Source organism: Mastigoproctus giganteus, chromosome 3 (assembly GCF_048544385.1).
Source record: "Mastigoproctus giganteus isolate SK-2022 chromosome 3, ASM4854438v1, whole genome shotgun sequence".
In the NCBI taxonomy this organism is placed as follows: Eukaryota; Metazoa; Arthropoda; class Arachnida; order Uropygi; family Thelyphonidae; genus Mastigoproctus; species Mastigoproctus giganteus.
In genome coordinates this window covers 128,941,095-128,967,226 of record NC_143577.1, presented here as the reverse complement: position 1 = coordinate 128,967,226, position 26,132 = coordinate 128,941,095, and the positions used below count along the sequence as shown (strand labels likewise).

Here is a 26,132-nt window from a genome sequence, read left to right as displayed (position 1 = left end):
AGTCATTTAATAGATGGAGTCATATACTTATCTGGGACAAGTCATTAGCTGTAATAATGATAAATGGCTGGATGTCAAGAGAAGAATAAATTTTGGATGGATAGCATTCAGGAAATATAGTCACATACTGAGGAGCAATATCCCAATTTGTCTAAAACGTAAAATAATGAACCAATGTATACTCCCCACCATGACTTATGTAAGTGAAACTTGGGCACTCACAAAAGAATGGAAGAGAAGCTGATAACCACACAGCGAAGAATGGAACAAATTATATTGGGAATCAGACTGTTAGATAAGAAGAGAAACATGTAGATTAGGCAGCAAACTCAAGTAAAGGACATTCTTATCAAAACTAAAGAACTAAAATGGTCTTGGACAGGACACTTAGCTCAAAGACATGATGACAGATGGACTAAGAAAATAACAGAGTGGTACCCAAGAGGAGCTAGAGAAAACCTGGAAGACAATGACGGAGATGGACAGATGAAATTCATGAGTTTGTGTGTAGTAAATGGATGGCCATTGCACAAAACAGAAGGAACTGGAGAGTTGCTGGAGAGCTCTTCATCCTGCAGTGCATTGAAAATGGCTGATGATGATGAACTTATCAGTTGTTTGGTACTACACTCTGGATAGTGGAAAATGAGAAAAGATCTTGGGGTAATCATGCAGTCAGATATGAAATTCTCTTAGCAGTGTAGACATGCTTCCATGAGAGCTCATTTGAATTTGTCAGTGATATACAGAAACTTTGCTAGCAGGGATAAGGAGGTAATTATCCCTTTGTACAAGGCCATGGTTACACCACATCTGGAGTATTGTATACAGGTCTGGATGTAGTATTGTATACAGGTCTGACTTTACGATGGATGTAGATCTGCTGGGATGGTTGCAGAGAATGACTACCAGATTTGTGAAGATAAGCAAAGGGTGCGCTTACCTAGAAAGGCTACAGTGCATTGAAAATGCACTGTAGCCTTTGTAGGTGAGAGTCTACCCTCCAGAATCTACAATTTCTGCAAATTGTAGATTCTGGAGGGTGATATGATAGAGGTGTTTAAGGCCTTGAGTGAATTGAGTAAGCTGAATGTGAATGACATTATACCTCTTGCTAAGACTAAATACATGAGAGCTTAAATTTAATTTGAGGAACAATGGTTGTAGGATAGATGTGCTCAAGTTTGCCTTCAGCCAGTAGGTGGCTGATTGTTGGAACAGGCTTTCATCTGTTCAAACCATCCACTTCCATAGTGGATGGTTTGAATAAATTCAAGAAAAAACTAGACAAATTCTTGTAGAATATGGATGGGTGAAGTGTGTAGTGTTTATTTTATTTCATTTATTTTAATTTTTTTTTTTTTTTTTTTTGCTGATGCTATATAAGCCTGCTTTCTTGCATAATTTGTCCCTACTACTACTGCGTTGATTAGAAGTGATCATCGTTTAAATATTAGAATGGTTGCATCAGAACACAGTACAAGAAAAGAAACTGTTATACAAATTTAACTGAAAATTTATGCATGAGAAAAGTGTGTGTGTGCCAAGATGGTGCCAAAAATTTTGAATGAAGATCAAAAATTAAGTCTCCAGGTTTGTGAAGATGTTTTGAAAAAATTGAAGATCCTAACTTCTTAATACCGTAATTACTCTCAATGAAATTTGGATTTTTCAGTATGACTCAGAAACTAAAAGACAGTGAATGCAATGGAAAAAAAATACAGCTCTCAAACCATAAAAAACAAGAATATCAAAATCAAAAATGAAAATCATGTCTCTTGGATATTAAAAGAATTCTTATGATTGAATACATCATGCCAAATCAGACTCTCAGTCTAACATACTACTACACTGAAGGTCTGACAAGGCTGTATGAATGAATTCAAAGGAAGAGAACTGAATTGTGGAAGGATGGTTGGAGGATCCATTAAGACATTGTTCCAGCACACAATGCACTCTCTATTTGCATTGTGTGCTGGAACAATGTCTTAATGAAGCACACAGTGCACTCTCTATTTGCCAGTTTCTGGTCAAATAACAAATCTCTGTGTGTGAACATGCACCCTTACTTGAGATTACAAGGCCCTTGAGACTTTTTCTCTTCCTTAAACTAAAAAGTGTTCTTCATCATCATCATCATCAGCCATTTTCAATCCACTGCAGGATGAAGGCCTCTCCAGCAACTTTCCAGTTCCTTCTGGACCAATTGATTGACAGTAGCCACTGGCAGAGGTGAAAGAGATTCTTGCACTGCTTCTATTAGAATGAGCAGAAGCCTGAAAAACAAGATGCATGGTATTTCAGAGACTGCTGGGAGCCATTGCGGTACAAATAAACACATGGGTTGTGTTAGGGTAGCTAAGAATAGAAACAGGTGCAGGTATACTTGCGTGTACACCAATGCTAGGAGTTTAGTAAATAAATTTGATGAATTTGAGGTATTGCTCAAAACATCAAAGGCAGATATTGTTGGGATATCAGAGACGTGGTGTCACACAGATATAAGGGATGCAGAACTGCAATTTGGGGAGTACAACGTCCACAGAAAGGATAGACAGGATAGGAAGGGGGGAGGGGTTATGCTATTAGTTAAGAAACACATAAAACCCAAGGAAGTGAAGCCAGTCGACATCGCTGGACAGTGCAGTTTTGAGTCAGTTTGGTGTGACATAAGCATTGGGAGATCAAAATTGAGAGTAGGAGTGTGCTATAGGCCTAATGACTCTGATGAGTATAATAAGGAACTGTACAGGGAAATAGAGTGGGCTAGTAAATCAGAGAGTCTTATAATGGGAGATTTTAATTTCCCAGATATTGACTGGAATTTGGGGGCTGGTTACTCACACACTAGCAGGGCTTTTGTGGATTTATTGGATGATTGTTTTCTACATCAGCATGTTCAGGAGGCAACTAGAGGGAGTAATACTCTTGATTTGATTATCAGCAGTGATTCTTCATGCATTAAGAATCTGCAGATAAATGAACCACTAGGTGGCAGTGATCACAGTGTGCTGAAGTGGGATTTACTCAAAGAGGTAACTACCATTAGGGGTAAAGGGAAGGGTTATTGCTTCCGTAAAGGCGACTACGATGGACTGAGACAGTATTTAAATTCTGTACAGTGGGACCAACTGATGATGTTACCAACAGCAAATTCAAAATGGGAAGCATTCAAAGAACGTATCTTGGAAGCTACTAGGCTTTACATACCAACTAAGAAATATTGTTCAAGGTTTAGGCCAAAATGGATGTCAGATGAACTAATGAGGCATATGGCAGAGAAGAAAAATGCATGGGATACATACAAATTAACACATGACACAGAAGCCTATGATAGATACAAGTTTATATGCAACCAAGTTACAAAGGAGGTTAGGCAGGCGAAGGCAGATTACGAGAAATCCTTGGCAAGGGATGCAAAGAAAAACAGCAAAGAGTTCTTTACTTATGTAAACTCTAGAAGGAAGGGGATGAATCAGATTGGTCCACTTGATATTGATGGGTCAACTGTTGATGATCCTGCTCAGGTAGCTAACAAACTAAATGAATATTTTGCATCGACATTCACACATGAGGAGTTATTCAGCAAGGGGAATGCCAGAGGTGTATTCAACTCTAGCAGTAAGCTACAGAATCTTGAAATAACTGGGAGTAAAGTGGAGGAGAAACTGTTGAAGATAAACACAAGAAAGGCACCCGGGGTGGATGGGATCTATCCAGTTATATTAAAGGAGGCAGCAAAGGAAGTAAGCAAACCCTTAGCCATAATTATGAGAGCTTCCTTGGACTCAGGGGAGGTACCCATAGACTGGAAATGTGCAAATGTGACCCCAATTCACAAAGGAGGATCAAAGGCTGACACAAGTAACTATAGACCTGTGAGCTTAACTTCTGTTCCAGGAAAATTAATGGAGGCACTGGTTAAAGAAGCACTGCAGGATCATTTAGACAAGACTTCAGTTATAGCTCAGACACAGCATGGTTTTGTTAAGGGGAAGTCTTGCCTGACCAACTTGATTGGATACTATGATGCAGTCACAAAAGAACTGGATGCAGGGAATAACTTTGATATTATATACTTGGATCTTAGAAAGGCTTTTGATACTGTTGCACATGGAAGACTGCTACACAAATTGGAGCAGTGTGACATTGGAGGGAAATTGCTGCTATGGATAAAGGGGTGGTTGAGTGGGAGAAGACAGAGAGTGGTAATCAATGGACACTGCTCATCGTGGACTAATGTTATTAGTGGAGTCCCTCAGGGCTCAGTGTTGGGTCCATTATTGTTTTCTGTATTTATAAATGATATTGATGATGGTATATCAAGCTTAATGTCCAAGTTTGCAGATGATACAAAGGTTGGCAGGGTTGTCAAGGACACTACTGACACTACACTGCTGCAACAGGATCTGGAAAGGTTGAGCAGATGGGCTGAGAGGTGGCAAATGAAGTTTAACATTGACAAATGTAAAGTACTACACATGGGAAACAGCAACCCCAGAGCAACGTATCAACTCTGTGGTACTACACTGACAGTGGTAGAGAATGAAAGGGACTTGGGGGTGATTGTGCAGGCAGATATGAAGTTCTCTGAGCAGTGCAGATGGGCTGCAAGAGTAGCTCATGGAGTATTGTCAATGATATACAGGAATTTTTCCAGCAGGGATAAGGAGGTGATTATTCCATTGTACAAGGCAATGGTCAGACCACACCTAGAGTACTGTATACAGGTCTGGAGGCCTCATTTCAAGAAGGATGTAGAGCTACTGGAACGAGTACAGAGAAGGGCAACAAGATTAGTGAATGGAACAAAGGGGTGCTCTTACGAAGAAAGGCTTAAGTTTTGCAAATTACAGTGTCTGGAGACTAGGCACCAGCGAGGTGATCTGATAGAGGTGTATAAAGCCTTGAATGGTTTAAGCATGCTCAATGCTGATGGGATTCTTCCTCTAGCTCAGAAAAATCACCTGAGAGGGCATAAATTCAAATTGAGGAAAGACAGATGTAGGATAGACGTGTGGAAATTTGCCTTTAGCCAGCGGGTGGTTGGTTGGTGGAACAGACTGCCATCCCTTGTGGTGTAGGTTGATAGCCTAAATAAGTTTAAGGCTCAGCTGGACAGGTATTTCGATCGAACAGAGGGGCGAAGTGGAAGTGGTTATTTTTTATTTTTTTGGCTGATGCTGCATAAGCTTGCTTTCTTGCATCAAATGCCTCTACTAATGCTAATGCTAATTTACTACCCAAAAACTCAGGAATTTCATCTATCCATCTCCGCCTTTGTCTTCCAGGTTTTCTTCTAGCTCCTCTTGGGTACCATTCTGTTATTTTCTTAGTCCATCTGTCATCATGTCTTCGAGCTACGTGTCCTGCCCAAGACCATTTTAGTTCTTTAGTTTTGATAAGAATGTCCTTTACTTGAGTTTGCCGCCTAATCCATGTGTTTCTCTTCTTATCTAACAGTCCGATTCCCAGTATAATTCGTTCCATTCTTCGCTGTGTAGTTCTTAGCTTCTCTTCCATTCTTTTGGTGAGTGCCCAAGTTTCACTTCCATAAGTCATGGAAGTGAAACTTCATTATTTTACGTTTCAGACAAACTGGGATATTGCTCTTCAGTATGTGACTATATTTCCTGAATGCTATCCATCCAAATTTTATTCTTCTCTTGACTTCCAGCCATTTATCATTATTACAGCTAATAACTTGTCCCAGATAAGTATATGACTCCACCTTTTCAATTACTGCTCCTTCAATCATTATTTCCCTTTCCGTGGCATACTTGTTCATCATTACTTTTGTTTTAGCCATATTCATCTTTAGTCCAAAATCCTTACTAACTGTGCATAACTGATTAAGATTTTCCTCTAATTCTTTGGGATCGTGGCATATGACCACAATGTCATCTGCAAATCGTAAATGGTTTAGGTACTCTCCGTTTACATTGACTCCTTTCTGCAACCAGTCTAATCTTCTGAAAGCTTCCTCAAGGGCAGCAGTAAACAGCTTCGGAGATATTGTGTCTCCTTGTCGAACTCCTTTCTCGATTTTAAATTTGCTACTGTCTTTGTCTAGTCTAATAAAGGATGTAGCACTCTCATATATTTTCTTCAAAATCATAATATATGGAGTATCTATGCCTTGTCTTTCCAGTGCCCGAAACATTGCCTTATGCTGTATGAAGTCAAATGCCTTTTCATAATTCACAAATGCCAGGCATAATGGTGTTTTATATTCATTTGCTTTCTATATTAGCTGTGATATTACGTGAAGGTGATCCATAGTTGAGAATCCTGTCCTAAAGCCAGCTTGCTCTTTCGGTTGATTCTCATCAAGTATTCTTTCTAATCTCTTAGTAATAACCCTTGTGAACAACTTGTAGATATGGGATAACAAGCTAATTGGTCTATAATTTCCAATTCCTGATTTATCTCCTTTCTTACGCAGCAAAACTATGATTGCATTATTCCACTGCTTAGGCATCACACCTTTTCTAATGCACTTTGTGAAGAGCCTTGCCAGTATTTGTGTTATGTCTCTTCCTCCCAATTTTAACAACTCTACAGTAACTTCATCTTCCCCCGGGGCTTTCCAATTCTTCATTTTCTTCAATGCATGTTCTACCTCATCAGGAAGAATATTGGGTATGTCTTATGTGTTGCTACTTTGCAATCCATGATCCCCACTGCTGGTATCATTCCCTCGCTCCTTGTATAATTCTCTATAGTAGTCTTCTGCTATTTGAATTATGCCTTCTCTGCTGTTTATAAGTACACCATCGCTATTCTTCAGTTTCAGTATCATTTGTCTTTTTGTATTACTGCTCATGGTTGCTGATTTAAATTTTTTGTTTTCCCTTAATGCTTGTTCTACTTTTCTTGTGTTAAATCTTCTTATGTCCTCTCTGAGTCTCTTTCTAATGGCTTTGCATAACTCAGTATACTCAATTTTCTCCCTGTCAGTGTTTTTCTTGCTCTTCATTTGTCGTTTTTGGTTCATCATGACAAGTGTTTCTTGCCTAATTTTTTCTTCTTTGGATTTCTGTTTCCCTATAGGTTTCTTGGGCTTTATCACTTTCAGAAAGTTGTAATATTCCTCGTCGATATCTTGGTCCTGAGCAGTCTGCAGAAGCTCAAACTTGTTCTTAAGTTCCAGTACATACTGCTTTTTCTCCTCATCTGTTATCTCAAAGACCTTTGTATTATTTACTCGAGTCAGTTTTGTTTCCTTTCCTTTCCTACATTTATATCAAGTGTACATCTTACCATTCTGTGATCACTTCCAACATTTACCTTATTCAGGACGGTAACATCATTCACAATATATCTTCTGTTAGTGAGGATAAAGTCGATTTCATTAGTTGTTAATCTATTTGGACTCTTTCATGTCCACTTTCTGTTCACCCTTTTCTTGAAAGAAGTGTTCATTACTGACAGTCCTTGAGATTCTGCAAATTCCACAAGTCTTTCACCTCTTTTATTTCTTTTACCAATTCCAAAATTTCCTATAGTTCTTCTTTCTGCGCTGTGTTGCCTTTTTCCAACCTTAGCATTGAAGTACCCCCATAATAATAGTGTAGTGGGTTTTCTGCTCATCTAGAAGACTCTCAATTTCGGTGTACATTTCTTCAACCTCTTCATCATCATGGCTCGATGTTGGTGCATAAATCATTATAATCTTTAGCTTGTACCTCTTAGAAATCTTGAATATTAGTCTTGACACCCTTGGTGATGTTGTTTTTAAAATCTTTATTGACCAGAAACCCAACTCCACCTTCACTCCTTTCACTGTTTCCATTGGTGTACAGCAGATTTCCACTTGATAAACTTATAAGTGATTCATTTCTTCTTCTTGTTTCAGCCAAACCGATGATATTCCAATTCACATTTTCTAATTCCTTTTCCAGCTCTAATATCCTGTCTTCACCGATGAGTGATCTTACGTTATAACAGGCCAAGTTCAGTTTCCGTGCATGGCAGTCTGGTCGTACCCAGAGATTCTTAGCACCCTCTGCTTCCACTCTGATCCTCTCTCTGCCGTAAGAGGGAGAGTGAAAGCTGCTGTGGACTGAGGGCCATTTGTAATGTTGTGCTCTCATTGCTGGAGGGTTTGGTCTTTTCCTCTTCACGCTGACCAGGCGTCTTGAAGAGAACCACTCTACATGTTTGTTGCTACCTAAGTGACGTAACAGGGCTTGCCATCGAGAAGGTGTGCATGAGTGGATTTTACGGAGGCAGGCCAACCGGACTTCTCCTAAATCTTCTGTAATAGAGAGAGAGAGAGAGAGATATTGGATCCATCAGTGTTTTAGGCTGAGTGTCTGATAACACACAGGATACCTGTTCCCTCTAAGCCCCTTAAAACAGAACCCAATTTCAGTCCATTCAAGTCATTCAGGAAAAAAAAGGCCAAAATGTTAAAAAAGCTTACAGAAGATGACTATCAGAAATGTCTCTGTGCTTGAAAGAAGCATAGGGAATAGTGCGTGCAAGCCCAAAACAATTATTTTGAAAGGAATAACTTGTATTCTCTGAAATATTTCATTATATTTATTCGATTTTAACAGTCTCGTTATTTAATAGTCACATCTTGTATATCTTTTTTTTACCCACCCTTTACAAAAATTTCTCATTTCTAATTTTATCAACCCATATTTTCTTTGCTATCCACCTCCATATTCACAGCTCACCATTCTCAGTATACATTGCTCTGATCTATAAAGAACCACACTCCATACCAGGCATTGTGCCAATCTTTTTCTTAAACTAATGCCTAATGTCCCAAATAATGTTCTTTGTTTCAAATCTGAAGGCCTGTGATCACATCTGTGTTGGGAGTCCTAAAGGGTACTGTCTGTCAGCAAAAATCAACATCCCCTGAAGAACAGAAAGTTGAAATCATTGCTGCTGCATTAGCATTAGCATTTAACATTAGTAGAGGCATATGATGCTAGAAAGCAAGCTTCAACATCAGCTAAAAAAAAAAAAAACTCTTCCCAATTAACCCATCCATTCACTCCAAATATTTGTCTAGTTCTGCCTTGAACTTATTTAAGCAGTTGATCACCACTACAACAGATAGAAGTTTGTTCCAACTGTCAACCCTCTACTGGCTGAAAGCATCCGCACTTCTATACTACAATTGTCTTTCCTCAATTTGAATTTATGTCTCATACGAGTAATCTGAGCAAGAAGAAGAAGAATCCCATCAATATTGAGCATGCGCAAACCATTTAAGGCCTTAAACACCTCAATGAGATCACCTCGCAGGTGCCTAGTCTCCAGATGCTGTAATTTGCAGAACTTAAGCCTTTCTTGGTAACAACCCTTTGTTCCACTCACCAATCTCATTGTCCTTCTCTATACTTGTTCCAACAGCTCTATACCCTTCCTAAAATGAAGCCCCTTGTATAAGGCAATGGTCAGGCCACTCAAGTGTGGCCTGACCATTGCCTTATACAAGGGGACAATCACCTCCCTGTCCTTGTTAGCAAGATTCCTGTATATCATTGACAAGACACTATAAGCTACTCTTGCAGCTTGTCTGCATTGCTCAGAAAACTAAATAGCTTACTGTACAATTACCCCAGGTTCTTTTCAGTCTCCACTACCCTGAGTGTAGCACCACCCACTTGGTACGTTACTCTGGGGTTACTGCTACCCATATGTATTACTTTACATTTGTCAGTGTTAAACTTCAGTTGCCATCTCTCACCCCATCTCCTCGACTTTTCCAGATGCTGTTTCAGTAGTGGGCTATCATTACTGTCATTAACAAACCTGATATACCTTAATCAATATCATTGATAAATACAGAAAACATCAAATTCTATGGGAATCCACTTATAACATTAGTCCATAAAGCGCAATGTAGAATAACTTCCATTTATTACCACTCTGTCTTCTCCCTCTTAACCATCCTTTTAACCATTATAGCAACTTGATCTTAATGCCATTCCTCTCCAATTTGTACAGCAGTCTTCCATATGCAACAGTATCAAAAGCTTTCCTAAAATCCAACTTTGTGATATCAAAATTATTTTTTGCATTCAGTTCCTTTGTGACCACATCATAGTATCCAATCAAATTATTCAGACAGGAATAATTTGATTGGATATGCTGTGTCTGAACTATAACTGCAGTCTTGTCTAGATGATCCTGCATCATTTCCTTAACCAATGACTCCATTATTTTCTCTGGAACCGAAGTCAAACTAACAGGTCTGTAATTACTCGTGTCACCCTTTAATCCCCTTTGTGTCTCCAAACATTTGCACGTCAAATGTTTGGAGACTCATTTGCACATCTCCAGTCTATAGGGACCTCCCCTGAGTCTAATGAAGCTTTCATAATTATGGATAAGGGTTTTCCTTACTTCCTTTGTTGCTTACTTTAATATAATTGGATAGATACCATCCACCCCAGGTGCCCTTCTTATCTTCAATTTCAACAATTTCTCCTCCACTTTGCTCTCAGTTATGATAAAATCATTTAGCTCCCTGCCAGATGAGCTTCTGGCAGGGAGCTCCACTTCCTTAAAGACTTCTACATGTGGGAACAGGGCCGATTCTGGTAGGTATGCAGTGCGTGCATGCACACACAAGCAGCCAAATCCCTAGGGTGGCTGATTGTGCACTTTAAAGAATTAAATTAAAATGTAATTTAATATTATTTTAATATAGTGGTTGGCAATGAAATAGCAAACATAACATTGTTAATAAATAATATTGTATTCTCGAAAAGCCCATTCACAATGAAAATTAAACATAAAAATAATTAGATAGTATGAATAGTACGAAAAGTAAGGAAGGAAAATCGTTTTGAATATTTTCGTTAGATTCATTTAATTGTGTTAATTTGATTTTTAATTGTTTTAAATTGATTTGAATTGTGTTAAATTGGTTTTCTACTTATTTAATTATTTATATTTTACTCTAATGTACCGGTAAGTTGTCGATTTTTTTCATTTTTTCTGTTTTAATTTCTGGAGGGTATCATACGGAAGTGTTCTATGTACTATATTGAGGTAAACTCCTTATTATTTTACAAAAACATAAAAATAATGTAACAAACGTTACCGTAAAATTAAGAAGTCATACCAGCATTCACAATGGGAACATATACATGACCATAAACATATTTGGTAACCATGAAAACACAACATGCTCTTCTTTCATACTTCAAAAAATTTATGTTTGCATGATGACGGGTGATATAGCTGTGCAGTTTATGGTTATAAATAACGCTGAAGCATACATGTTAGGTGTTTTGCATCAGAAAACTTAAAAGTGCAAGCACAGGTGACTAGAGCTTTTCCTGATAAAGAATAAACATAACAGGTACATGTTTTCATTTTGTGCTTATTTATTTTAATTTAGTGTAAGTAAGCCTTCGGTACCTGCACAGAAAGGTTTAAGTCAGGTTTGGGTCATTACAAAGTTTTTATACATTTGAAAAGAGAAAAAATAGTTTGTGCTCTGTAAGCAAAGAGTTATTGTTATTATTATTGTTATTATTGCTCTTATATTATTTCTCCCTGATTGGGGGTTCCACCTTGTGACGGGTATTGCTACCAAATACACAGGATGGTGGTTGTTATGTCTGGTTACTGTTGTTTGAAGAACTCTGATTATCCTACAGGTGTTCAGGATTGCGACTTTCTGGAGTTCCTTGTAGGTGTTCGCTGGGAGACCTATTGCTGCTAGACTGTTATTTAGAGTCTTTGGCACCATACCTGTGGTTGATATGATGATCGGGATGGTCATTACTTGTTGCATATGCCACATCTCTTTGATCTCCTGTCTTAGGTTCGTGTATTTCCTATTTTTCTCCGTGTGTTTTCTGCAAGTTGCCAGTGTTGGGTACCGCTATATCAATCAGATAGGTAGCCTTTTCCTTCTTTTGCATAAGGGTTATGTCCAGTCTGTTGTTCAGGATTATCCTATCTGTTATTATGGTGCCGTTCCAGTACATCTTGTGGGTTGGGATCTCTGGTATTGCCTGGGGTTTGTTCTTGTATCCGTTATTATGGTGCCGTCCCAGTACATCTTGTGGGTTGGTATCTCTGGTACTGCCTGGGGTTTGTTCTTGTAGTATGGTACACTTTCTTCGATCAACTTGTATTTCCTTGCTAGCTTCTGATGTATTATCCTTGCTACCTGGTCGTGTCTGTGAGTGTACTCGGTCTGGATGATCACCTTGCACCCCACAGTGGTGTGTTGGATCGTTTCTGAGGCCAGGTGGATCTTCGACATGTGTCATCGGACATTCCGGGCTCCTTGGCGATGTATTTTCTATAATTTCTGGTGTTGATTACCTGGTCTTGGATGGCGAGCATTATTCCTTCAGTCTCGGGTAAGAGCATCCCACTCGTGAGCCATGCATTGGAAGAAATTTTATCTATGTGATCTTTTATTATTATTATTATTATTATTATTAGCTATATGGTGCAAGGAAGCCTGAGGCTTATGCTGCACCAGCCAAAAAAAAAAAAATTAAATTAAAAATTTCATATGCATCATTCATATGATGAACGATGCATATGAAAATGCATTATTATTAGCTACATGGTGCAAGGAAGCTTGAGGCTTATGCTGCACCAGCCAAAAAAAAATTCCCCGAGTTACCCTGAGTGAGAGAGAGTCAAAAGTAAAAGGGAATCACAAAGAAAGAGAAAAATGATGATATCCTGCTCAGAACCCTAGGTGTGTGCCAAGCCCATACTCACCAGATGTGAGCCCCTGGATCATTCTAGCATCTGCCAAGGAGTGTCTTCTCTGCCCATCTTTCTAGCTTCATTTGTAACCCCTGGTTTGGGGGACTCCTCGGTTAGGTTGAGGGGGTATACCGCTTGACTATCTTCCTTATGGCCTGCTGGAGTGCTGCTGTGTGTTTCTGGAAGTAATCCTTCGGGTTAACTATCACTGTCTTCTGTTGTTGTTATCATTATTATAGGTTCAGATATGTCAGATAGGAAAACAAAATGTCAGTCTGGTGCTTTTTATCACAAGCAGAAGAATGAAAGTGATAAGGAAAAGAAAAAATTACAAGGATCCATGCTGAAATTTGTAAAGTTGAACGAGGGTGACCCAACAGCATCAACATCAGTCCCTTCGGAATTCATTTCAGACAGTAAGGACGAAATAGAAGGTGAAAAATCAAATGACAAGTTTGAAGTTCATTTGAAATTGTGCCAAGAAATATTAGTGACTGAATCAAGCTGTAGTCAGAATAATTTAGAAAATAATAATTGTGTTGAATTGACGGCCCAATATGATATAAGGGATCCTTTTAGCTGGCCACCAATTATTAATAATTGGTTATTAGAAAGGACCTGTAACGCCTCAAAATATGAAATTTCCTAAAGATAACAATGGAAAATCATTTTCTGCGTCACAATATATGAGACTTTTACCTAACGGTGAAAAATTTCAAAGAACTTGGTTAATCTATTCTACAAAATTGAATAGTGTGTTTTGCTTTTGTTGTAAGTTGTTTGCTTTAAAGCAAAACAAAGTAACAGATAGACAGGGATTTTCAGATTGGCGACATTTAGCCACTCATTTATCATGGCTCACATCTGGTGAGTATGGGCTTGGCACACCCAGGGTCCTGAGCTGGATATCATCATTCTTCTCTTCTCTTCTTGGTGATTCCCTCCTCTCTCTCTCTCTCTCTCTCTCTCAGTGGGTAGTTGGTTGGTGGAACAGACTTCCATTCCTTGTTGTGGAGGTTTATAGCCTAAATAAATTTAAGGCTCAGCTGGACAGGTATTTCGAATGAACAGAGGGGAGAAATGGGAGCAGGTTTTTTTTTTTTTTTTTCTGGCTGATGATGCATAAGCTTGCTTTCTTGCATCATATACCTCTACTAATGCTAATACTAATGCTAATGCTCCCTCTCTCAGGATAACTCAGAAATTTTTTTTTTTTTTTTTTGCCTGGTGGAGCAAAAGCCTCAGGCTTCCTTGCACCATATGGCTGATAATGATAATAAACGAGTGTAGAACATATGTAAAATTGTTAAAAGTGGTATGAATTAAAAACACGCCTTGACAACAATTGTACAATTGACAAAGAACAACAACGGTACTTTGAATCTGAAAAAGACGATGGCGAGCCATTATTGAAAGAATCATTGCAATTGTCCAGTTTTTAGCAGGGCAGTGTTTATCTTTCAGAGGTAAAAATGATAAATTTTATGAAACAAATAATGGAAATTTTTTAAAGACTTTAGAAATGTTGGCGAAATTTGACCCCATTACCTCACAGGATGTCAATAACATAACACAATCTCAATCTGGTAAAAGTTATATACCTCATTACTTAAGCCGTGCTTTTCAAAATGAAATCATATCTGTTTTAGCAAGTGGCATAAAATCAAAAACCAAGGAATTTGTAAAGAAAGCAAAATATTTTTTGGTAATTCTTGAGTGCACGCCAGATGCCAGTCACACTGAACAGATAGCATTTGTTGTAAGAATTGTAAATATTGACACTTCTTATGTTGCAGTTCGAGAATTATTTCTTAGGTTTTATCCAGTATCAGATGAACAGAGGAAGGTTTATGTAATTATCTTTTAAGTGAACTCTTAACAGATTATGAATTAGATATTCAAGATTTGCGTGGACAAGGGTATGATAATGGGACAAATATGCGTGGTAACCATAGTGGCTTGCAGAACAAAATTAAGAATACAAATCCTAGAGCCTGTTTTGTATCTTGTCTATCTCATTCATTGAATTTAGTTGAAAATGATGCTGCCATTTTTCCAAATGATGTTGAAACAGTTAATTTTTTTAACATTGTTCAAGAATTGTATGCGTTTTTTTCCACATCCCCTTACAGATGGGATATACTAAATCGTAATATCACTAGATTAACACTGAAATCTGTAAGTGATACAAGATGAGAGAGCAGAATAAAAGCAGTGCAGCCTCTCAGATTGCAATTAAGTGAAGTCTTGAAAAGTTTAAATGACATAATAGATGATAATTCCAGAGACATGAAAACGAAACATACAGCTCAAAACAAAACATGTCTTTCAAGTTCATTTACTCAGTCTTTATATGGAATGATATTCTGTCAAAAATTGATGTTGTAAGTAAAATGTTACAGTTCCCTCAATCCAACATAAATGACTCTCTTAATGTTTTGAATGAGCTTGTTAAATTTTCTAAATGCAGCCAGATCTGATGAGGCATTTAATAAATATATTAGGGATGCAAACGTTTTAGCTGCAGAAGTATATGTAGCGGCAGAATTTCCAGTTGTAAGGAGTAGAACTAAATTTGCCATTTTGATTTTGAAAGTCCCAATAAACAAATCATAGTCTCCAAAAGAATTGTTTAGAATACCATTTTATCTAACAATCGTTGATACAGCCTTAAATTCCATTCAAGAAAGCTTTGAAAATCTAAATGAATGTAATAATGTATTTAAATTTCTTTGTGAATTTGGAGAAATGACTGAAGAGGAAATTAAAAAATCTTGTTTTGATTTCGATGTTTCCCTTCAAATGAATAAAGGAAGCACAAGTATTTAGGATATTGATGGTCTTCAGTGAGCTGATAACATATAGAATTTTGAGCAGTGGAATTGCAGACCCATTAAAAAACTTGACATATATTACAAAAAATAACTTGGTGTCATCATTTCCTAATCTGTTTATAGCTTTGAGAATTTTTCTGACATTACCAGTTAGTGTAGCATCAAGTGAAAGGAGTTTTTCGAAACTCAAACTGTGTGTGAATGTAGATCCAAAATACTCATTCAGTTTGTCAGCTACCTCAGCAGGTTCATCAACAATCGATCCGGCAGTGTCAAATGGACCAATCTGATTCATCTTCTTCCTTCTAGAGTTCATATTAGTAAAGAAGTCTGCTGTTTTTCTTTGCATCCTCTGCCAAAGATTTCTCATAATCTGCCTTTGCTTGGTTAATTTCTTTTGTGGCTTGGTTACAGACTATCTTATATCTACCATAGGCATCAGTGTTTCCTGATAAATTATAAGCATCTCATGCATTTTTCTTTTCTGCCACGAGTCTCATTAGTTCATCTGATATCCATTAAGCTTAAACCTTATACAGTATTTCTTAGTTTAAATAGTATTTCAACTAAGTATTTCTTAGTTGGTATGAAAAGCCTAGTAGCTTCCAAGATTAATTCCTTGAATGCTTCTCATTTAGAATTTGCTCTTGGTAACATCATCAGTTGGTCCCATTGTATAGAATTTAAAAAATCTCTGAGACCACTGCAGTCACCTTTGCGAAAGCAAAAACCCTTCTGTTTACTCCTGATGGTAGTTACGTCTTTAAGTAAATCCCACATCAGTATACTGTGATTACCACCACCTACTGGTTCCTTTATCTCCAGATTCTTAATGCATGAAGAATCATTGCTGATAATCAGATCGAGAGTATCCTCCAATAAATCCACAAAAGTCTTGCTAGTGTGTGAGTGATCAACCCCAGGGGCTCACATCTGGTGAGTATGGGCTTGACAAACCCAGGGTCCTGAGCTGGATATCATTATCCTTCTCTTTGTTTGTGATTCTTCTTCTCTCTCTCTCTCTCTCTCTCTCTCTCTCTCTCTCTCTCTCTCTATAGAGAGAGAGAGAAAGAAAGAACTAGATTTGTACAATACCCTACCATACTTAGACAGACACTCTTGTCCGACGTGAGGGCACACGTTTCAAGACAACTGTGTACTGCAAACCAATGTGTGCTGGCCAATTTACCAATTATCGGTCAGCACATGTGCGCAGCCATCTTCTTGGCACTGTACGGACCTTGTTAATCCATGCCTGGACCCACTCTGGTTCTCTGGATGAGAGGCGCACCGAGATCGCTAAGGTCAAGGCAGATTTTGTGAGGTGTGGCTATCCCACCAGTACCCTTGACAGGTGTGACCTGCAGGCACATGACCACGTAGCGACCAACAGGAACATTCAAGGTAATGACTCCACTGTGAGCGCCTTTATCCCATACTACCCAAACTTATCACAGCAGGTTTCTAGGGTCCTGAAATCATATGGGATAAAGTGCATACAGCTCCCGGGCAGGAAATGGCGACCCCTCATCTCTAGAGTGAAAACACCTGTTCCCACCTTACTACAAAGTGGACTAGTCTACCGCATTTCTTTCCGTGACTGCACTAGCTGCTACATCAGAGAAACTGGGAGACAGCTCGGCAAACGTCTTTAAGAACACAAAAGAGCCATCCGCTTAGCAGACGTAGAACACTCAGCCATTGCCAAGCACTTCTGGTCAACCCGACATGACGTTGACCCCGCACCGCAATGTTGTGGTGGTCGATCGGTCCCACCATTACCGGCAGTACACCTGGTTGGAGTCGTTACACATCGCGTGCTCTAATACTTCAGTCAATAGAAGCAGTAGATGTCATGTCCACCCTATTATTAAAGCAACCATTCTCATGAGTGACTAACGTCGGCAATGTTACACATCAGAGGCATTAGGCACTCCTACTCTCAACTTAGTTTTCCCTGTGCTTATGTCACACCAAACTGACTCAACACTTCACTGTCCACCCATGGCAAGTGGATGCACTTCCTTCGAAATTTTGTGTTTCTTAGCTAACAGCATCAACGACCCTTTCTATTCTGTCTGTCCTTTCTGTGCACATTGTACTCCCCCAAATTTCAATTCTGCATTCCTTATCGTTGTGTGACACCGTGTCTCTGATAGTCCAATAATATCAGGCTTTGAATATAGTGTATCATGGAAGAAATGCTGGCTACAGTTACGGTAAACTTTAATAAATATCTAAAAATGTACTGGAATGGATGGGAATCACATCTTGGATATGTTTTTATGTGAATATTAAACTTAAATACTTTCCATGTTTAATCAATGTCTAATTAAATACATCAAAATTAAGTTCCCAAACTTAAACAATGTCTAATTAAATACATCAAAAAATATATAGAATTTCAAAATTTTTCCATCTTTTCTTGATGTCCTTTTTTTAATATACAAGTTCTGTTGTTTTATAGATAGAAAAGATCTATTTAAATGGAGAGAGAGAAATCATTTTTCCAAGTGGTACACGCAAACTTACCAGTGCTGATTCTCAGACAATTACGGTGTATTTTTATAATGGTGATGTTAAAGAACTCTTACCTGATAAGAGAGTGGTAAGTTTTAACTATTTTTAATAAATTTCCCTAATAAAGGAGGATGATTTTAAATGAGAACCTATGAAATATAAATTCAAGTAAAAGTTCTTCTATGCAAATACAATATACAGAAATAAGTTTTTACACAGTATATACTGTCCATCTGCTAAAGGATAGTCCCTGGGTCCTGAGCTGGAAATTATCATTCTTCTCTTTCTTGATGATTCTTTTTTTACTTCTGACTCTCTCTCTCTCTCTCTCTCTCTCTCTCTCTCTCTCTCTCTCTCTCTCTTTCTCACACACACACACACACACACACACAGGTTAATTCAGAATTTTTTTTTTTTTTTTTTGGCTGATGCAGCATAAGCCTCATGCTTCCTTGCACCATATGGCTAATAATAATAATAATAATAATAATAATAATAATATTTTAGTATTAATAGTGACAAATGATGCAAGGATGCTTATGCAGCCTCAACAAAAAAAAAAATCCCATTTGATCTATCCAACCTCCCCCCCCCAACAGTTTGTCTAGCTTTACCTTACTTTTTTTTTCAGGCTGCTCACTTCCACACATCTATTCTGCAAGCTGCCTTCCTCAATTTGAATTTATGCAGCCTCATGTGCATAGTTTGAGCAATCCATTCAAAGCCAAGAACACCCCGCATATGACTAGTCTCTAGATTTTGCAATTTACAGAATTGAAGCCTTTCTTGTTGAGAGCACCTCTTTCTTCCCCTTACCAATCTTATTGCTCTTCTCTTTAGCCACACCAGCAGCCCTATATCCTTCCTAAAATAAGGCCTCCAGATATCTAGGCATTACTCAAGATGTAATAGTAATACTGATGGAGGTATGTGGTGCAAGAAAGCAAGCATATGAGCTTATGTAGCATCTGCCAAAAAAAAAAGCAATTTGACATATCCATTCCCTCTAAAAGTTTGTCCAGTTCCTCCTTGAATGTATTTAAGCTATCAACTTCCACAATGACTGATGGAAGTTTGTTCCAGCAATTAACCACCTGCTGGCTAAAGGCAAATTTCTGCACATCTATTCTACAACTGTCTTTCCTCAATTTGGATTTATGCCCCCTCAGGTTCGTAATCTGAGCAAGCAGAAGAATCTCATCAGAATTCAGCATGCTCAACCCATTCAAGGCCTTATACACCTCAATCAGATCACCTCGCAGGTGCCTAGTCTCCAGCCACTGCAATTTGCAGAACTTAAGCCTTTCTTGGTAAGAGAACTCCTTCGTTCCCCTCACCAATCTTGTTGCCCTTCGCTGTACACGCTCAAGCAACTCTACATCTTTCCTAAAATGAGGCCTCCACACCTGTTACGCAGTACTCAAGGTTCGAGGTGTATTGCTAAAAAAAATAGTACTGGAATGCTCGTCGATTAACTACAAATAGTTACCTATGCTTTATTTCATTTGCAAAAATAAATAAGTCAAAGATTAGAATATTTGTTTAGTATTTATTTATAACTATTAAATAAAAATGAAAAAGTAAAAAACACAGACAAAAAATTTTAAAAAATCAGTAAAGAAAAAAATGAAAACTCCAAAATAATATAAAAAATACAGAAGAATCATAGAAATTCCCATACAGGATCGATTACTTATTCTTGTGCAACTGCCCTTTTTGTTTGTTGGTCAACAGCAGAACGATGAGACCGCAACCAAGTTCGGACATAAAAATTTGGATTCCATAATTCTAATGGTGGACCATGTAGTTTAATAAACAAAAAACTTGCTACATGTTCAACAAGAATATGGGATCTTTTCTCAGTTAATATTAAATTCATACTGCTGAAGCTACGCTCACATTCAGAAGAACTGCAAGCTATAATTGTGGAATACGTTTTTAAATGTTTGAAATCTGTGGGTGCGCTATGACCACCATTAGCTAAATAATCCCTGTAAGCATTCAAACATTTTGTGAAAGATAAATTAAAACGTTTACAGAGATATTCTATTTCATTTTCTCCAAATCCAAGATCAATTTCAGATGGCCATTCGCTTGGTTCAAGAATTGGCAACTGTTTTATAATGTCTGAAATTGAAATTCATTCAGTAAATTCAGGCAGAATCTGTACTAACACTCAGTCTATGCTTTATATTATTAATAATACTGTTTAGAAATTGATTTCTATGAATTAATGGTACTTTGTTATTGTCCGTTAACGTTACTGAAAATGATTGCATTTTTTCAGTATCATCTGAGATTCTAACAACTTTTTTTTCATTTTTAAGGATCTTTTAAAAATTCCAAGTAACGAATTGTATGACAAATCAATTTTTCTGCATATATCTATTGTCATTTCTCTTTTTTGCAATGATTCTGAAAGAATCAATAGCTCAAACAATACATCAGGGCTAAATTTAGAACAAACTGCTTGTTTTATATAATTGGTTATATAAACCGTTTATATAATCCGTTGAATTGTTCAGTTTTTATTTCGGTTGCTGTCTTTACTGGCATTTTCAAAATGATGGCATAAAGATGCAAAATTTGGCCAAACTGCTGATACTGTCCTAAAGGAGCTGGCCACCCACCTTACATTAAATACCCGTCCAATCCTTTTAGTTTCTTTGCCGATACTGGTAGTGCATGCTTCAATTTCTCTCTGGTTTTATGGAGATTGACTAAATGTACAGCTTGTCCATAAATATTTGAAAATGGTTAATTCCATCAACTTCTGATATTGCAGGTCCAACTGATAACTCAAGCCGATGGTTTAAACAATGCCATATGATAAAATTTGGATATTTTTCTAATAATTTATTTCCAACTCAAGGTTTTCTGCCCAACATAACACTTGCCCCATTGCTAGTAAAAGAAATTAAATAGTGTTTTAAATGATTGTCATCAAATCCGTATTTTTCAAGACATTTTAAGAGACACTCTGGTATTGTGAAAGCTGTTTGATCTGGCAATTCGATTAAATCAAGAAACAAGTAATACGGATCTTTCATTTTATTGGTTCCACATTTTAATAAAATAATCAGAGTAGATTTCTTGCTTAGTGTGGTAAACTCATCAATGAGAATTGATAAGTTTCCACGTATGTCCACAATTTGTTGGCACAATTTTTATTTCATTTGCCTGATCTGTTATATTAGTAGCACCACTTAATCTTGAACGCAAACCGTGAGAAATAACAGCGTCATTCAATTCTTGAAGTTGTAACAACTCAAAATCGTCAGAATATGGTCAATCATGTTTCGCAATATAATATGCAGTTCTAAAAATCTTACAGATGCTAGAAATTTCGGAGTCATTCATTTGATCAATTACTGCTTCTAAATGTTGTTCATTTGCAGCTTGCAAGATTTTTTCAGCCTGTATATGTAAAGTACTTTTTGAATGTTCATAAATTTTCTTATGCAAAGATGTAAATTGTGCACTTCTATCTTTGCCATAAGATGATACCACTACCAAACTCCATTCCTTTGAAATGCTAACTCCCTGCATTTTAAACGGCCCTAATTTTTTTACAGCAGCACAAGTCAAACATTCTAATTTTCCGGCGCCGCATGTAAGCCAGGCGCCTCCGTAGCCAGGTGGGAAAGAGCAGCAGTGCGTAGCACATGCTTCTTGATTAGACCAGGGTTCAAGCCCATCACAACCAAATACGGAAGATGCGGAAAGGTCGGGGAATGACCAACGCATATTCCTGGAGCAATATGGCCTTAGTTGCTAATGCTCCTAAAAACCAAATAACAACAACAACAGCATGTAAGCCAAAGATATGCTTTTTTTTTTTTTCTCAGTCCACATGTCAGCATTCCAAACGTTGAGCCAATTAAATTTTAATTCTGTGTCTCTGTTTCTCTCATCTTTGGCATTAGCATTAGTAGAGGCGTTTGATGCAAGAAAGCAAGCTTATGCAGCATCAGCCAAAAAAATAAATAAATAAAAAATAACCACTTCCACTTCACCCCTCTGTTCGTTCGAAATACCTGTCCAGCTGACCCTTAAACTTATTTAGGCTATCAAATTCCACGACAAGGGATGGAAGTCTATTCCACCAACCAACCACCCGCTGGCTAAAGGCAAATTTCCTCACGTCTATCCTACATCTGTCTTTTCTCAATTTGAATTTATGCCCTCACAGGTGATTATTCTGAGCAAAAGGAAGAATCCCATCAGCATTGAGCATGCTCAAACCATTCAAGACTTTATACACCTCTATCAGATCACCTCGCTGGTGCCTAGTCCCCAGACACTGTAATTTGCAAAACTTAAGCCTTTCTTCGTAAGAGCACCCCTTTGTTCCATTCACTAATCTTGTTGCCCTTCTCTGTACTCGTTCCAGCATCTCTACATCCTTCTTGAAATGAGGCCTCCAGACCTGTATACAGTACTCTAGGGGTGGCCTGACCATTGCCTTATACAAGGGAATAATCACCTCCTTATCCCTGCTAGAAAAATTCCTATATATCATCGACAATACATCATGAACTACTCTTGCAGCCCGTCTGCACTGCTCAGAAAACTTCATATCTGCCTGCACAACCACCCCCAGGTCCCTTTCATTCTCTACCACTGTCAGTGTAGTACCACAGAGTTGATACGTTGCTCTGGGGTTGCTGTTTCCCATATGTAGTACTTTACATTTGTCAATGTTAAACTTCATTTGCCACCTCTCAGCCCATCTGCTCAACCTTTCCAGATCCTGTTGCCGTAGCATAGTGCCAGTAGTGTCCTTGACAACCCTGCCAACCTTCGTATCGTCTGCAAACTTGGACATTAAGCTTGATATACCCCCCTCGACGTGGGCACCTGTACGTGGTGAGGGGACCTCCCAGTGACGCTGCTGGACTTCCAGACTAGCATCACTGGGATCTAACGCCCATACCTTGGTTCCAGGGTTACATCGTTGGAATCCGGCGTGTGCAGCCGTGCGCCGCGACCCGTGGAAGCGGAAAGGGGGATCCTGGTGGTTGAGGGGCCCAGCCTTAATACACCACTTTGGCCCCTGCTTCGACAAGACGGGCGGTCCCGGACCGGCTCGACTGGGATCAATCGGCGGGTGGTTTTATACTGCTAGGGTCAACTGCGTTCCAATAAGTCTCCCTCCCTTTGGTCCTGGGACGGGATAAAGACTTATTGGTAACGTGGGTATGGTGTTCTAAGCGAACTCGGCGTCCCATTCGTGTACGCAGTACCTGCTAGTTCACGAATGGGCGCCCCCTCGTAGGGCTCCGTGGTGGGTGAGGTACTTAGGCATCAGACATTTTTTCTTTACTCTCATGAGTAATTTAAATCTTTCTTCTGGGGCCCCAACAAGGCCCCTACCTAATCGATCAGATGAGAGCGAGAGCAATTCTGCAAAAAGAGCCAGAACTGAGGATAAAACACCATCTATAACACCGCTTTTCCTCATTCTCCATTCTACCGGAGAGCAGTCAATTGGGAAGATGTCACCCTTCTTTATCCAGAAAGGATTAGAAGGGCTGGCAGGATCACCAAAATCTGTAAAACGGCTGCGTTCTGGAGATCTCTTAATTGAAGCTTCAAGTACAAAGCAAGCAGAAAGAATCCTCAATGCGACATCCATAGGGGGAATACCGATCATTGTAACACCCCACAGAACTTTGAACTCTTCACGAGGAGTCATTTCAGAGTGGGATCTTCTTCATGTCTCTGAGGAAGAGATCTGCTCTGAACTAAAAGACCAAGGAGTGACGGCTGTCAAGAGAATATCAATGCGTAAGGATGGGAATCTCGTCCCTACCCGAGTTCTCATCATAACATTTAACACCCCACGGCCTCCAAGTTCCATCAAGGCAGGCTATTTAAACTGCCCAGTGAGGCTTTACATCCCAAACCCACTGAGGTGTTTTAAATGCCAAAAATACGGCCATTCACAAACGGCTTGTCGTGGTAACCCTGCCTGTGCTCGATGTGGTTCGAAAGATCACGAGAGCAAGGAATGTTCAGCTTCCAAACCGATCTGTATAAATTGCCAAGGAGAGCACCCTGCCTACTCCAGGGCATGCCAGCGGTGGAAGGATGAAAAAGAGATCCAAAAACTAAAAACAGAGCTGAATATCTCCTACCCAGAGGCCAGAAGACGCATGCAACCAATAAATAGCGGGAAACCTTCATATGCCCAGAAGGTTTCTGCGAAGTGCACTATCGGTACACAAACAGAGATGACTGTACCACCAAAAGAGTCATTCACTCCGATTGCACGCTATTTATTGAGTTCACAAAAGCCCACCAAAAAAACGCAATCAGCTGCCACTCCTATATCCGTACCTCCGAGTGCTCCACCACTACCAAAACCAAGTGGTAAAGAGCTAACAGATAAAACAGAAACAATGGATGTCGAGCGCAAGGAGGTACCGGATGAATCAGTCTTGGAACTCTTTGCGGAGGAAGAAATGGACACGGGACAGCGTCCTTTCTTCCCCAAAAAAGATAAAACCAAGACTGATAAAACTAAGCCCTCAGCACCTCGGAAGCCGCCTGATGGACCCACCAAGCCAAAATAATGGCTAAATTCCTGCAATGGAATTGTCGTGGATTCCGGCAAAATACTGACGACATCAAGGCCCTCCTGCAAAAGCACGAGCCAGTTTGCTTTTGCTTGCAGGAGACGTATCTAAAAGCAAATGATGATCCCACCATGTATAACATCACAATCTTTCGTAAGGATAGAATTGCGGATGGTCCTGCTCATGGAGGAGTGGCTATCCTTGTGAGTAATCAGACCCCAGTTCAGCCCTTGCTAATTACAACCAGCATAGAGGCTGTTGCAATTCGCCTTACAGTGGGATTTTTATTAACGGTCTGCTCTATTTATTTGCCACCTGGGACTGACATCTCCCAGGAAGACCTTGATGATCTTGTAACGCAGTTGCCTCCCCCTTTCTTACTTCTCGGGGATTTTAATGGACATAACACCCTGTGGGGTAGTGCTAACATCAATGGAAGGGGACGGGTCATAGAGCGTTTGCTCAATGACAATGACCTCTCCATTCTAAACACTGGAACAAACACCTTCTTCCACATGCCTACCCGTACCTTTTCTGCCATTGATCTCTCTATATGCTCCCCTTCTCTACTCCCTTCACTCACTTGGGAAGTGGAGGAGAATCCATACGGAAGTGATCACTTCCCTGTGATAACCTTGTTACACTGTGGAAGACCGTGTCTTCCTTTTAGGTTACCACGGTGGAAGTTTGATCAGGCTGACTGGAATGCCTTCCAACATCAGGCAAATTTTGACCTCAGTACAGTCAGTCAGGAGCCTATCAATGACGCAGTAACGTACATCACAGATATCACTGTCCAAGCAGCTGCGAATGCTGTCCCAAAAACATCTGCCCGGTTTCCACCATTTCCCAAACCTTGGTGGAATTCACAATGCACAGCAGCCAAAAAGGCTCAAAACAAAGCGTGGGGGATATTTCGCCGATATCCTACCACGAACAACCTTATAGCCTTCAAACGTGCACGAGCCAAAGCACGCTACATCCGTCGTCAGAGTCAAAAGGAATCGTGGATCCGTTTTACATCATCTATTAACCAGTCTACCAATTCTAAGGTAGTCTGGGATAAAATCCGGAAAATGAAGGGGAAATATACATCCCACCCTTCTTCAATCCTAGATTATAATGGATGCGCTATTGCAGATCCAACTGCAATAGCCAATGCTCTTGGGGAAACATTCTCTAACATCTCTGCAACATCCTCGTATTCCCCAGAGTTCCTGGTCCTTAAACATAAACTGGAAAAGCAAGCACTAAATTTTAAGACCAAGGGCCTCTATCCCTACAACGGGGCATTCACTATAGAGGAACTGAAAAGAGCCCTTGCTCTTTCCAAAGCAAGTGCTGTTGGGCCAGATGGCATCCATTATGAAATGATTAAACATCTTTCACCAAAATCTATGGATTGTCTGCTCCTTCTGTATAACAGAATCTTTACTGAGGGGCAGTTTCCGGATTCCTGGCGAAAGGCAATCGTTCTTGCTTTTCC

General features: G+C 39.1%; 1 long non-coding RNA gene across 1 annotated transcript in view; it reads left to right on the top strand.

Moving 5' to 3' along the window:
- Window positions 1-18,038: 18,038 nt before the first annotated feature.
- The window catches only part of LOC150088266 (uncharacterized), a 145,500-nt gene continuing 137,406 nt past the window's right edge, over window positions 18,039-26,132 (top strand). Inside the window, exon 1 of the long non-coding RNA XR_016546785.1 lies at window positions 18,039-18,153. This is a non-coding gene — a long non-coding RNA (uncharacterized LOC150088266). The remainder of the gene's footprint in view (window positions 18,154-26,132) is intronic.